General features: G+C 44.5%; 1 protein-coding gene across 1 annotated transcript in view; it reads right to left on the bottom strand.

The window, feature by feature from the left end:
* Nucleotides 1-1959, bottom strand: part of LOC122263489 (proline dehydrogenase 1, mitochondrial) — a 23119-nt gene extending 21160 nt beyond the window's left edge. Inside the window, exon 1 of the mRNA XM_086536135.1 lies at nt 1768-1959. The gene's annotated coding sequence lies outside the window, so the exon portion shown is untranslated. The remainder of the gene's footprint in view (nt 1-1767) is intronic.
* Between the last annotated feature and the right edge of the window lie 13041 nt (nt 1960-15000).

Raw genomic sequence — 15000 nt, 5'->3', positions numbered from 1 at the left:
CCAGTGATAAACAGCGGTGACAAAAACATGTTGATAACCTCCACGATAAACATGCGTCGATATCCGTAAATAGCCTCTTTGTTACTATGTTTTTGTCTATTAAGCTAAGAATGAAAGTTTATGCAAAATTTAGATAATACCTATATCTACTTTAAAGTATCTTATAAGATACCTGTTCATATATTTGTGAAATTAAATATGACATCTATTACTTTATGTAAGCGTATGTCTATGTGGGTGTACAAGTGTATGTGTGTGTATGTGTACGCGCATGTGCTGTATGTTTGTATTTATACATGTATGTATTTGTAGGGGAGGGGAAAGAGAGAGGGAAGGGGTAATATAGAAGGAAGAGGGGAGAGAGAGGGAAGGGAGGAGGAAAGAGAGAGAGGAGTAAGATAGTAAGAGTGAGAGTATGTGAGAGTGTGAGAGTGAGTGTGAGACCGAGTGTGTTTGTGTTTTTCAAAGGCTGACCTAGCAAACTTTACTCAATAGCAAATCAAGAAAGCCAAAGCCAGTAAAATGCCAGTAACCACATGGCTTGTTATACAAAATTACAGGAGTTGATAATAGTATAGACTAGTTAGAAAAGATTTACTAGCGTGACTAAAAGATGTGGCAATTTTAACAGAACTTATCTAGTCAATAAGGAATTGGAGGCTATAGATACTTCTTAAATTTTTGAAACCATGTACCTTCAAATCATATAAAAAATAGGAGACCAATCATTATTATACCTAGTCTTGAAATTATAGAAGACCTAATCATATTTGCCCTTTGGCAAAAAACAATCACTGCTCCACCGCTTGCCTTTTCCCCTGTGTAACCTACCCAGTGACCTCCTCCAGCAAGCACAAACACTGGATAAATGTCACAGGTGGTTTACTCAGCTCTCTCCTAAAATTTGGCCTGTCGACGGACAATTTAACAGCACCCAAACTTCCACCACACGGACATCAATAAACGGAGTTAATAGTAACAAATCCGGTATTAGAAATGGACTGAAGCGGCGACAGGATGCCAGACAGCACAGACGGCGGGGGCACGGCGAGGGCACGGCGGGGCTCTGCAAGGAAATCACCACACACACCGGCACTCATATGTTCGCCGCATCGGAGGGCCACACCATCGGGAAAAGACGGTGGCTTTACAAAATAAGGAGACAAATTTTCTCTTTTCATTCTCTCGTGTGTATTGGCGCGCCTCCCGTTCTACTCCCGTGGCGCCATTTCAACTATTTACTCAATGAGTTTGTATGCCAACAGTATCCGATAGCGTCTTCCATTGTCGAAGGCAACGCTAAGGGCTGAATCTGCATTTTACTTGCATCTACAGAGGATCAAATGGGAGATATTTATTGCCGATTATCGATGGATAAATTGTGTTCAAGTTTCTAAGGATCTCTTCCTATTTTGATCTTCGCCTTCTAGAACTTAACTAAGGAAGTCACATGGTTCGAGCATGTAAGATATATCAGTTAAGAATTACATTTGACTTAGCAGTGAGATGTAACTAACTAGCTCTTAAAGCACCAAGCGCCTTTAAAGTGGAGATCTTCTGCCCCTAAAGAGGTTACAGGTCTACTTGTATGGGGGCGACTAAACCTAAGTGGTTGTGCTTATACCAAAGCCCGCGCACCAGGCCGGCCAAGTTAGTCTCATTATTTTGTACAGCCGCGGTGTCAGGGAACATAATAGCCAACGTTAAATAGCCACACAACTCTGGGACACAACGAGAAGATGGGGAACAGCTGCCATTCAATAATACCATCTGGGCGAGCGGATCTTCCGTGGCGGCCGCTTCCTCCAGCGTGTCGAGCGACAGGACCTGGAGGGGAGATCACAAGAGAAGACGTCGTTCAGTCTCGTTCTCAGCACACACAGCAAGGTACGTGGACACCGTGCAGGCGCCGTGGTGCCGCAAGGGGCGAGCTAAACGTACCCGACCTACCGTGATACCCTGGGGGATTCCGGACCGAGTGATCGCCAACTCCGCGTGGCATTCACACATAAAATTCAATTGCGACAGTCAACAGAGAGGTAAATACGATTCACAAGGACATGGAAATAAATTATTTTCGCACCTTCTCTTGTTTATAGTCTCGTCATACAATTCATACAAAATATATGGGATCAATCTATTTCACGTCAATGTCATTTACGGTTTCCCTCTAAAGATGGTCGATGTGTATACCCTACAAGTGTCTGTGAAAGCGAAACCCGTAAGTAATCATACGTCCATATATGTGTTTAGGTTTCGATTAACAAAACAGAAACAAAGAGGAAAGACAAATACACAGTATCTGCTCACAGCACTATATTTCATATAAATATATCGGAATCTGCTACCAATATACCGGAGTTAGCTAGGATAGGTGCTTTGGTCTCATTTCATGACAAAATAAAGACCGGGTGCAAGCTGGGGGAAGGGGTGCGTGCAATCGAGCCGAGTACGTGCTAGATCTCAGGTAGACTGCATGCACGGCCAGAGTGCACATCGATCTAAAGCAGTAACAACATTGCGCACACGCTGCACGAGCCAGGAGTCATGGTTACTTATATAGCCGTTCCTGGGCGTTTTGAGGAATGCGCAGCACTTTTACCAAACACATGCACTAAGAGGGGGCGAGGGTAGGGTTAAAGGAGACGTAAACTGCGCATATGAGGAAGAAAAGTGTCTGCCAAAGTCTTGGCATGAGCACGTGACCCTGTGCCAAGTGCGATTTCGTAATTCTGTAAATCTAAGCGGCCAAAAATTAAAATAAAAAATACAATCATTTATGAACTGGTGTACCTATTGACCGGGCAGACATCATTGAGACTTGCGCACTGCCAAAGAAACCTTCAGACAATAAGATCCTTCTTACAAAAGAACTCAAGTCTGGTTATGGCGTTCTCTTATTCTCGCAAGAGTGGACGCTGTTCACAAATTCAGAACATGTCACATGAGCGGAGAAAGAGGAGGGAAGGAGGGAAGAGGTGGGAAAAGGAGGAGAGGAGAGGAGAGGAGGGAAGAGGAGAGAAAAGGAGGGAAGAAGAGGGAAGAGGTGGGAAGAAGAGGGAAGAGGTGGGAAGAAGAGGGAAGAGGTGGGAAGAGGAGGGAAGAGGAGGGAAGAGGAGGGAAAATGAGGGAAGAGGAGGGAAAATGAGGGAAGAGGAGGGAAAAGGAGGGAAGAGGAGGGAAGAGGAGGGGAAGAGGAGGGAAAAGGAGGGAAAAGGTGGAAAGAGCAGGTGAAGAAAGGAAGAGCGGGATATAGGATGGAAGAAAGAAGTGAGGGAGAGAGAAAAAGAGAGGGAGAGAGAGAGAGGAAGGCGACGACGACAAAGGGCGTAAATAAGAGGCAGCAGAGAAGGGATCCAAAGGAAAGAAAGGATAGAAAAAGGAAAGCGAATAGAAAGAAAGAAAGAAAGAAGGTTGCAAGGAGAGGGAAAAGTGCAGATACCTTACCCCTTCTCCGCCGAATACCACCAAGGAAGCCAATTGGTATCGAATCGAAGGCGCGCTATGAACAAACGCTCGTTTACAGGCGGTCACGAAGGAAGGAGGAAGGAGGAAAGAGGAGGAAGGAGGAGGAAGGAGGAAAGAAGAGGAAGGAGGGGGAAAGAGGAGGAAGGAGGAGGAAAGAGGAGGAAGGAGGAGGAAAGAGGAGGAAGGAGGAGGAAAGAGGAGGAAGGAGGAGGAAGGAGGGGGAAAGAGGAGGAAAGAGGAGGAAGGAGGAGGAAGGAGGAGGAAGGAGGAGGAAGGAGGAAGGAGGGGGAAAGAGGAGGAAGGAGGAGGAAAGAGGAGGAAAGAGGAGGAAGGAGGAGGAAAGAGGAGGAAGGAGGAGGAAAGAGGAGGAAGGAGGAGGAAAGAGGAGGAAGGAGGAGGAAGGAGGAGGAAAGAGGAGGAAAGAGGAGGAAGGAGGAGGAAAGAGGAGGAAGGAGGAGGAGGAACCCCCCCCCCCCCCCCCCCCCCCCCCCCCCCCCCCCCCCCCCCCCCCCCCCCCCCCCCCCCCCCCCCCCCCCCCCCCCCCCCCCCCCCCCCCCCCCCCCCCCCCCCCCCCCCCCCCCCCCCCCCCCCCCCCCCCCCCCCCCCCCCCCCCCCCCCCCCCCCCCCCCCCCCCCCCCCCCCCCCCCCCCCCCCCCCCCCTCCAAGCCTCCCTTCGCACTCCCTCCGGCCTACCCCCCCCCCCCCCCCCCCCCCCCCCCCCCCCCCCCCCCCCCCCCCCCCCCCCCCCCCCACCCCCCCCCCCCCCCCCCCCCCCCCCCCACCCCCCCCCCCCCCCCCCCCCCCCCCCCCCCCCCCCCCCCCCCCCCCCCCCCCCCCCCCCCCCCCCCCCCCCCCCCCCCCCCCCCCCCCCCCCCCCCCCCCCCCCCCCCACCCCCCCCCCCCCCCCCCCCCCCCCCCCCCCCCCCCCCCCCCCTCCCCCCCCCCCCCCCCCCCCCCCCCCCCCCCCCCCCACCCCCCCCCCCCCCCCCCCCCCCCCCCCCCCCCCCCCCCCCCCCCCCCCCCCCCCCCCCCCCCCCCCCCCCCCCCCCAAACCCCCCCCCCCCCCCCCCCCCCCCCCCCCCCCTCCCCCCCCCCCCCCCCCCCCCCCCCCCACCCCCCCCCCCCCCCCCCCCCCCCCCCCCCCCCCCCCCCCACCCCCCCCACCGCCCACCCCCCCCCCCCCCCCCCCACCCCCTCCCACGCCATCCCTTTCGCACTACCTCCGACCAACTTGGACCCCCAACCCCCCCGCCCCCCCCGCCCCACCGGGGTCCCCTCCTTCTAAGGCTCTCTCGTTCTCTCTTTTCTTTTTTTCTCGTTCTCTCACTCTCTTTCACTTCCTCTCTCCTTTTCGTTATCTTTTTCGTTCTCTTTTTTATTCTCTTTCTCGTTCTCTTTCTGTTCTCTCCCTCTATCCCTCTCTCCATATCGTTTTCTTTCTTGTTCTCTCCCCTATCCCTCCTCTCTCTCTCTTTCTAGTTCTCCCCCTCATCCTCTCTCTCTTTCTAGTTCTCTCCCTCATCCCCCCTCTCTCTCTCCTTTTCGTTCCCGTTCTCGTTCTCCTCGTCCTCAACCTACCTCTTTCTCCTGTTATTTCTTCTGTGTTCTTTTGTTTCTCTTCTTTTTTTCTTTTTTTCTTTCGTCCTCTTTTCTCCTCCCTTCCTTCCCGCGTCGTTCGTTTGACACAGGCCAGCTTTCTAGTTTCATGGCGGCATTTCAATGAATATAATCTAATGCAAGCATGTAACTGGTATCATCTCTAAGATAAGACACTTTAAACAAGAGCAAAGCATGTTTGGAGGAGGTGTTGACAGACACAGACGCTTACAGTACTGCCGCAGAACATTAAGGTATAAAAATATGTAGATGCAAAGCCTCATTCAATGACCATACACATGGTGTGCTCCCGATTCAGATTAAGACATCAAAGTATATTCATTTATGTGCATAGATCACATTTTCGTTGACTCACTTTCGCAAATGAAAAAATGAAACTAACAGTGGCCCCATCCTCTTCCCCGCCATCTGCATAAACCACAATCAACAGGGCAAAAAAGGAGGAGGGCTTGGGAGGAAGAGGGGGGTCCACTGCCTCCACCTGCTAAAAGTCTCACTCAAAAATCGAGAGCAAGACCTAGCAGACTAACTCCAGTGATCACATAAGTACACGAGCCCTTTGTACACACTGACAACCGCACATAGACGACACAGCTTCTCAATGCCATGGCTATGCAGTCTAGGGTGCAAGGGCGGCACACTACTCCCACAGCAAAACTTTGCTTCCCAATTCTAATGAAAACAATACTAGGGCAGAATAATTATCTCTCTCTCTCTCTCATGTTGTTTTGGCGGGGAGAAAGAAACTAAGGAAAAAAGAAAAAAGAAAGGAGAAAGAAAGAGAGAAGAGGGGAGATGAGAGAAATAAGAGCGCCAAATAAAATAAAATAACGTCTGGCACAGACTTACCCCCGCTCTTTCTATATTCCTCCTCACGTTCACGATTGCGAATGGCAAGCACGACCAGGATAGAGCAAGTACATCATTAAAATACATGGTGTGTGTATATGGTGAGATCGTGCTTGTTTTGTGTCGTGTGCATGCTTTTGCAAAACGCGAGAAACTTCGCGCCGGGGCGTTGGGGTTCTGAGAAGTTGCGAGGAGGGTGGGTTTCTAAAAAAGGCCCGAGGTGGTAACACCAGAATATGGTTGGATGGATGGGAATGGAAAAAGCGACAGTAGCCCGCCGTAGCCGATAGCTCTTAGGAAAAAAAAAGAAAGCTATTACCTACCCTGAATATTACAGCCCAACAAAAACCTAACCTCCAATTAGTATGTATACATTAATCTACAAGCAAATTACTCACTTTTTTCAGTCATCTTAACATGTGTACAGGAAATTGCTTGGCATGAGTATCAATTAAATACACACATTATCAAAATGACAATATTCGGGCGTATCATCACTGGACATAATTCTCTCGCAACACAAAATTCTGACCACACTAATCAGGAAAATGACCCGAATCCAGTAATTTCCCGTGTGAAGAAATATGGAGAGGAATGGAGAAAATGGCATAATTTACCATCCTGTAAGATACAAAAAGGGAGAGACAAAGAAGAATGAGAAGAAGAGGAAAAGAAGGAGAAGAGAAGAAGGAAGAGACAATTCCGCACCGCACACAATAGCTTCGTTGGTAGTTGGCATAGGATGCGAAGGAGGGGGAAGGAGGAGGAAGACCAGAGAGGATGGGAAGAGAATTTGGGGGGGGGGAATGAAATATAATTAAGAATGAGCTTTAATTTGAGAGCGGAAGGCAGAGTAGGAGGCGAAGCAAGGGGAGACACGTGAGGGCCAGAGGAGAGAATAAACAAAGGGACACAAGCAAGAAGGAAAGGACATTGTTCGGGGGGAGGCCAGAAAGGAAAGAAATAAAGGGGGGGGGTGGAGTAGGGACTATAAATATAAGGATAGGATCATAATATGTGAGAATGGGGGATGGGGGAGAGGTAGAAAGGAAAAGGAAAAGGGGTAATGACAGAAAAAGGAGAAAGAAGGAAACGAGAAATAAAATGGGAGAAGAGAAGAGAGAAAAGTGAATGAGGGGGGAGTGAATGAAAGGAAGAGAGAAAGGGGGGGGGGGTGGAGGAGGGGAAAGAGGAGAAAGGAATGGTGCATACTTATCCCATAAATATTAATAAATATTTCGAGGGTGAGGCTCCGTTTCCAATGATCCAGAGTCCTTTGGGTGACTAAAAAAAACCACCAATACTGCCGATCTGAGAAAACAAAACAAGAACTAGGAACAAAAAAGAAATCCTTGAATCAGAGACCTAATCACGAGAAAAAAAAAACAACAGTAACTCCTTTGCTATCATCTAGCACCACAAATATTTATTTTAATATCGTAACCCAGTAGCCCAAACCGTCCATGACAATGAAACGCCCCCACCCCACCTACCCCCCCACCCCCCCACCCCTCCCCCCCCCCCCCCCCCCACTCCCCCCCCGCCTCCCGATCCCGCGATGCACCTCCGTGATGAAGGGGCTTTTCCTAATCCTTTTTTATTTTTTCTGGGTCGATAACGACTCGGAAGGAAGAAAATAAAAAAAAAAGGTGAAACGGAGAAGGAAAACGTAGTAGTGGCGGAGTGTTGCCGGGAGGCAGCAGCTGGGAGGCATCACAGGCCGGGGGGGGGGGCGGGGGGTGGGGAGAGCCAAGACTGTCGCCGCGGCAGACATGTCATAGCAGCAGCTTACGTAGCATTCAAGCGCGCTGATGCAAATTAGTGTAGTTGGTAATGATAATGATAAAATAATGATATTGGAGATAATTTAAGAACGTAATTTTGATTTTATCAACGATAACAATAATACGTAATAATGATGCTGATAGTAAAAAATAACTAACAATAACAATAAGAATAACAACAATAGCAATAACAATATAAATTATAACAATGATGATAGTAATAACGATAATAATGATAATAGTAATAATAAAGATAATAATAATAGTAATACTAATGATAATAATAGCAATAGTAATACTAACGATGATAATAATAACAATAGTAATAAGAACGATAATAATAATAATAATAATAATAATAATAATAATAATAATAACAATAATAATAACAATAATATTAACAATAATAATAATAATATTAACAATAATAATAATAATATTAACAATAATATTAACAATAATAATAACAATAATAATAACAATAATAATAACAATAATAATAAATGATGATCATAAATAACAGAAAAAAAATAATAGAAATGTGAAAACTTCCCGGCTGAGGCAAAAAATGGCTTCAGAAATAAAAGACGTTTTTTCGAAATCTAAAAATATGCCAAAGCTCTTGTTATACAAATTCTGCTGTGAAAGTACTGGACAAAGGGCAATGAAGTGAAGTACTTATTTTGAACAGTATCTTTCTACACTTAATTGAGAAAGCATACCATGCGATAATTACAACAGTTAGTTACATCCATTTCAGAAAACCTAATCTAAGCATGATAAGCCCTCGTACCACTTCATAATCACCCTTGGCATTTAGGATATTTAAAAGCAGATGACACCATAGGCGCCACTTTTTCTTGAGGAAGGTCATGTTCCACCATCTCCGGCGGCCAGGAAACTCTCGACGCATTGTCCACGATTTTCCTAATAAAGTTCTTGCGTATGCTTTTAAACCAATGTTTATGTTCAGCTTTCTTATATTCTGCCACACCATGGGATATCAACTGTGTCTTGCTTAGCACCATCTATTGTCAAATGCTTGAAACCGTGCCCGCGTCAACACACTCCACCAAAACAAACCGATGACGCAACTTTAGTCAATCTACTATCCCCCTCTCTACCCCCCCCCCCCCCATCCCTCACCCGCCTCCCCCACCCCTCACCCCCCCCCCCCTCATCCCCCCCTCCCCAAGTTTCATCATAACAAAGCATTAACCCAAAACCCCAAAACTGATGGGAGCAAAGACTGACTGCGTATACACACTTACGCAATGGCTAAAACATCATATGGAAAAGGACTGTACTGAAAACATTGGTGATACCACATGTAAGTCAGTCATTTTTGTAACGATGCATATAAGCGGAGGGAACAGGCGCACCGGTTTCAACCGGTTTGGCGGAAGGCGAGGAAAGCCGGCTCGCCTACTCGAGTCACATGGCGGCTGTCGGAGCTCCCGTTCCTCCTCCTAAAACTAAGTTAACCTCCCAGCGATTATCTTTGAGACGTATGGAAGCTATCATGATTCGATACCACTGTGTTGCACTGCCGAAAAGAGGTAAAATTACTGGTTTCCGCTTTTATAATAATATTTCTGCTTTCTAGCATTGAACGAAGTCTATTTCAACCTCTTCTCATTTGGTTCATATCAACAGTCGTAAAATCATGTAAAATTGTCAAAAAAAATCGGTGCTGCTAAAAAAAATAAAAAAATAAATAAATAACTTGTCTCTGCTTACACTAGGAAAAATACACCTAACGGAAATAACTGAAGGTAGTATCTGTAACAATGACTAGTTACATCATCACTACCTTTGAAAACTACGTAGGATGATCACGTGATTACGTAACAACCGTTGTGGAAAGAAATCGCGCTTTCACGTAGGAGTAGTCATGTGAATAACAAAAAAACAGACAAGGGTTACATGACTTCGAGAAAACACTAAATATCGACTGGATGTCTTCACTATTTCTAAAAATAATTCTCAACACCGCATAAACCACTTGTCGAAAGGCATGTGGCAGACGTCAGATCAAAAGAATAAACAACGTTGTGATGATAGGATAACCGGGTTGTATATGTTAATCCTGCTAACAAAATATAAAAATACACGATGATGATGATGTACTTGTAAGAGACTGTGCGTTTGAGTACGAGTGTAAGAAATGGAAAGAGAAAACAGAATACAGAGAAAAATAGAAAGATACAGAAAAAGAGAGAAAACATTCCTATAAATTAATCTTTTAAGCTAAAGATTTTCGACAATCATCGCAGTGGAGGCGACTTCAATTACAAAATTATTTCCATTTCCACTCAAAATCTTGTCTTTCCTGTGAACTTGCAGCCTCCGGCAATACGGCCACTCTCAGTTTACGGGAAACTTGGTCCTGATAACATTAATTAAAAGGAAAGGAAATAGTTTGGTCGGTAAATTTATTTTTTTTATTCTTTACTTCGTTCACAATGTGGACACTTACTTGGACTATATGACATACTATGGACTATTGAAATAGAAAATTACTTTACTTATTACATTTTATATTTTGGTTTAACGAGGTATCAATGAAGGTGACCGCAATATATAAGGACTCATTTTTTTCAACAGACAGGTTTACGTTATTCTAAGTCTCGATGCGTATCAATGTATAATTCGATCTCAAATTTACCTGGGCGTGGTAAATGTTTGTCACTGGAAATGAAAACATTCATTTTTTATGATGCGATCCCTGGAAAAGCCGTGAAATGTGTATCTGGAACCTGGCGTCGTTACAATTCGTTGTGTTGACACTGACGGTAAAATTACGCTGGCACATTATAGATAGTATAACATTTTCGTGGTTTCCTACCCGATAATGTAACTGTCCATTACCGTAACTCCTCGTGGCTCCGGGTTTTAATTTAATGTCTATGAACCCCTTCATTAAAATGCCAGGTTATCCCACCGCGAGAACCTGTAATCAATAATGCTCACTGTCACCATTGTAGTCTAAAAGCTGAATTTTATTACATGCGAAAATGCGTGATGTTTGTCATTTATAGCAGCGTATATTATCGTCAGTATTTACTTAAGAAAATATGTGACTAATGTTTGGAGAAATGATATATTGAAATAAACTAACTGTCTATCCCATCAACCTTCATTTCATGTCTCTACATCGGGGTTTTCGATGCGGATCCCGTGAAATATTTCGATTTGCGTTGAGGTAATGCACATTGACCTACAGAACCTACACGATGATTAAAGAGTAAATTTACATCAACAAAGATTAATCGAAAACCATGGTTATTAGTTTAAGACTGTTTAAAAGTTTCAGCTGAAAACAAAACTCACTAAAATGGTTCGTCTTTTGAAAAAAAAAGTTAAAAAAAAAAACACTTCTCTTGATATCTCTCCGCAATTGCTTGCTTCTTAAAGACAGTGTCAATGCAACGGTCTACAGCGCCAAAAAATTGCATTAAATAAACGTAAACTCAATAACTAATGTAAATCATTGAAAATATTCAAAGAAATATATCCTCCCTGCCTTTGTGTACGTGCTTGCACATCGATGGTCACGTTGCACCAAAGCGAGTGTTTACCCCAAGTTCTTGAAACCATGCAATAAAGCATGTCGGAGTGGCGACACGGCAACCTAAGCCTCAGTCACCGTGCTATAGTCACAACTTCTTCACGTCAATCATCATGCAAACCGTAGCCTATGCAAGGCCTAATCCTCATGGCATGCGAGTTGCATAATCTCACAACCCACATTGCTTCATCGAATCTCGCCTTTACTCCATGTTAACTCTCCTGTCGAGTTCATCTGCTCATTGCGTGAATGTGTGTGCATGAGAGTGTTCTCTTCAATGCATCGAGGCAAGATGTTGAGAAGCTGCTGAAGTTGAAGCCGAATAACGAAAGCGATGCTTGACGGTGTATTTAGAACTCCCTCTATTTAGAAGTTATTTTATATCATAGATGTTAGAATGATCGTAATAAACGTTGTCGCCTGTATATATTTTCCACCATAAACATTGCAACATGTTTTCGTCTTTATAGTCATTATAAAAAAAAAAACACGCTCCTGGTTGCATCCTCGTTTTTGCCTCAATCCTCGGAAAACCAGGAAGACATTAATGCAGGCACTGTTATCATACCAATTTAAAACAGCTATTTAGTACATAACTGCTCTTTGACTTGAACTGAGTAAAAAAATGTATATAAGTGTATAATTAATCTATTAACATCGTTTGCAGACGGCTGGTCTTGAAGAACAGAAGGACGTCTGAACCACGACGCCCACTCTGTGATCGTCTTCCGAGTCTGTCAACACAGCAACCAAACCATTGTCATATTTATTATTTCCTTTCACTTTTCGTTAAATCTGTTTCCACTTTCTGATCTTTTGAAAGGGGGAGTCATAATGTGGACTTACTTTGGTATCTATTTTATTTTTCTCTCGATAGCGTATCTTAAATTAAAGTATTATCATTCAAAAACAATCAATTTGCACTCTATTGCTTGTTCCTTCAATGTAAATGGCATCAGTCATATGCGAATTGTTCTAAGGGAGTACGAGTTAAGTGCTCCCATACGCGCGTGATAATAACAAATATATATTTCCCTTTTAAATCCATCAGTCTTGAGCATTTCTTATTCAGAACAGCTGTTTGTTTGACCTAAGACACCACATGATAAAGTCGCAGACGTCATGTCCCGTGATGGGCAACCTTGCAAGATGTGTTGCAGCATGAATACTCTACGAATACTTCTAGAATACAAATCTTAATATTCTTCCTAGAGAGAATAGGTGCATTTCCGTTATCTGGCGCAATTAATATTCAAATCGTTGTATACCAGACGTTTTGCGCAATACGCGTAACATGTCTGGAGAAGTTTCATTCGTTGTGTGCCAAAATTCATTTGTGGGTGACTGAATGCTAAATATGCAACGTGTAACATAAAGAGGCCATGGATTAAAATGTGTTTCTAACCTACAATGTCCTAGATACTCCAAATATCATCCAGTTAGATGAGCCATACAGATAACAGCATCCCAAAGTCAAGACCCTACTATAATATGAACTAATGGCGATTGTTTTGTTCACGTCGCCATCAGAAACGTCTAAAAGAAGTAATGCATCAAGGTGACTCCTGACAGCCCGAGGCCATAGTCCGCTGGCGAGCTTCAAGGCTTGTTGTGGTGCTTGAGGTTAGCGGTGCTTGACGTTAGTCGCGCCACCCTCATTTTGGCGGGAGTTTTCCGTAGAAAATTATTCCAAATGGCAAGGTATAACTCCTATGGCCTTTGTCCCCGGCTCTGTCCCAAGGATTTCTGATCGAGTTTCATTTGAGGAGAGAGGATGTATGGTATTATTAGTCACGCGATACTCATACAACTGCAGTCTCTATGTAACAACTCTTCCTGATGGCGGACGAACACAATCTGAAAGTAATTTCCTTGTCCCGATCTAGGAAGTGTGTGTCCCGCAGCCAGGAACTCGAGACAGTTTTTGTTGGTGCAACGGGAGTCAGACCCAACGTCCTTCCTTGCTGATTCCCCGCGACCTTTTGTTTTATCTTGCAAGACTTGATGTGCAATGTGACAATATCCTGTTTCTACATTCATTTAGCTGGTATTCTTATGGTTATCCTGAGGATGTATCAACGGACAACCAAAATGTGCCAGACCCTACTATATTATGAAATAACGAGGGGAATAAAACGCTAAAAAGAACAATGCATTTCGCAACTTATTAGTTAATTTATGTAAATATAACTTCTTGGTAAAGATTATTATTTCCTGGTAGAGCACCACATCCCTAAATGACCTTCATTCGTTCACACTGAGGCAAAGCTCACTAAAACTACATGAGCCGCACCACATTACAACTTTAGTTGACCTTCATATCCGATGTCCGTCTGCGAATGTCTTGGACAAGCTCTTGCCAAAAACTCTTGAGTTTGCCTCCTGCATCTGCGAACGTGTGCACGGATTTGTCTGCGCGCATGTAAGTGCAGGTATGTGTACGTACGCGGGTGCCAGCTTTTGGGAGTGATCATCCTTAATAGATATTAACATTGCGGCCTTGCATTCATCCGACAGTGCCTCTCATGGTCCTTGGACTGAATACCGTGTGCGTTCAAACGTGGCCGCCCATACATACACAGCTCACGCGTGCACTCCTAAAATAATGAAAGGAGCAGTGCACTTGAGCATTCTTCTCCGTGCTTGTGCATATACACGGCTCTGAGTAACAACACACATGTGCGTTGGCATGTTGTGATACACATTGCATCAGACGTGACCCACTTGGAGCACCGCCCACCGAGGCAGTTGGCACTCATTTGCCTTTTGCTATTTCTTCTGGAGGTGCACGCGACCTAGCAGGTTCTGGCAAGCGATTCGGCGACTTCAAATATAACTGCGTGCATCAAAAGTGAGGTTTGCAAAAAAAAATAAAAATAAAAATAAATCAATATCTATATCTCTCTATACATATAATTCAAATTACATCTAAATCTATAAATCTTTAAAATATGTAATTATAAAATTTGTATAATCTATAAATCATATAATATGTGACATTTATATAACGTATACGATATATTACGTATAACATATGGAATATATATGCATATTTACATCTACTTTCATATATTTACTTATATATCTGTACAATTAGCTATCAATCTGCTTATTCATTCATCCATTCATTCATTTACTTTATTAGTTATTACCGATTTACTTTATAAAAGCTACATAATGGTAAAGCCTGGAATCCCCGCCGCGGTCACCCGAAACGCCGGTGCCTTCTGTTGCAAGCAAACCTGAAATAACTCAACCTTGGCTCAAAAATGGTCAAGAATCGAAGAGGAGACTCTGCTTTGGCTTGAAACACCTCGTAAACTCAGTCCTTGCACCACCTCACGTAAACCGAATCGATTACACAATAATTTCAATCAAGAATTACACTGCTGAATGCTTTCCACTCCCTACAATATCCTCATTATATTTTCCAATAACGCTTAATCTATCCTTATCTATCCTTATCTATCTTCATCTATCATCGTTCCTTCGGTAATCCTAATCCTAACTAAAACAGCAAAATGTAAAAAAGCAAACAGGCATGCAAGCAGCAGCAGCGACAGTTATTGCAAACCAGACAGGTATTCCCGCCCCGCAATGTCCATCCGATGCGCCCAGCCCTGTCACTCGCTCATTTCTTTCCCTCGCCTTTCAAAGTGAGGCGCAATACCATCAACGCTGTGACGGTTTGTCATTTCGTTGCCCGAGTTC

The sequence above is a fragment of the Penaeus japonicus genome, unplaced genomic scaffold, assembly GCF_977035675.1.
Source record: "Penaeus japonicus unplaced genomic scaffold, GWHDUDI00000001_assembly GWHDUDI00000004, whole genome shotgun sequence".
In the NCBI taxonomy this organism is placed as follows: domain Eukaryota; kingdom Metazoa; phylum Arthropoda; class Malacostraca; order Decapoda; family Penaeidae; genus Penaeus; species Penaeus japonicus.
This window is presented reverse-complemented; position numbering and strand designations above follow the sequence as displayed.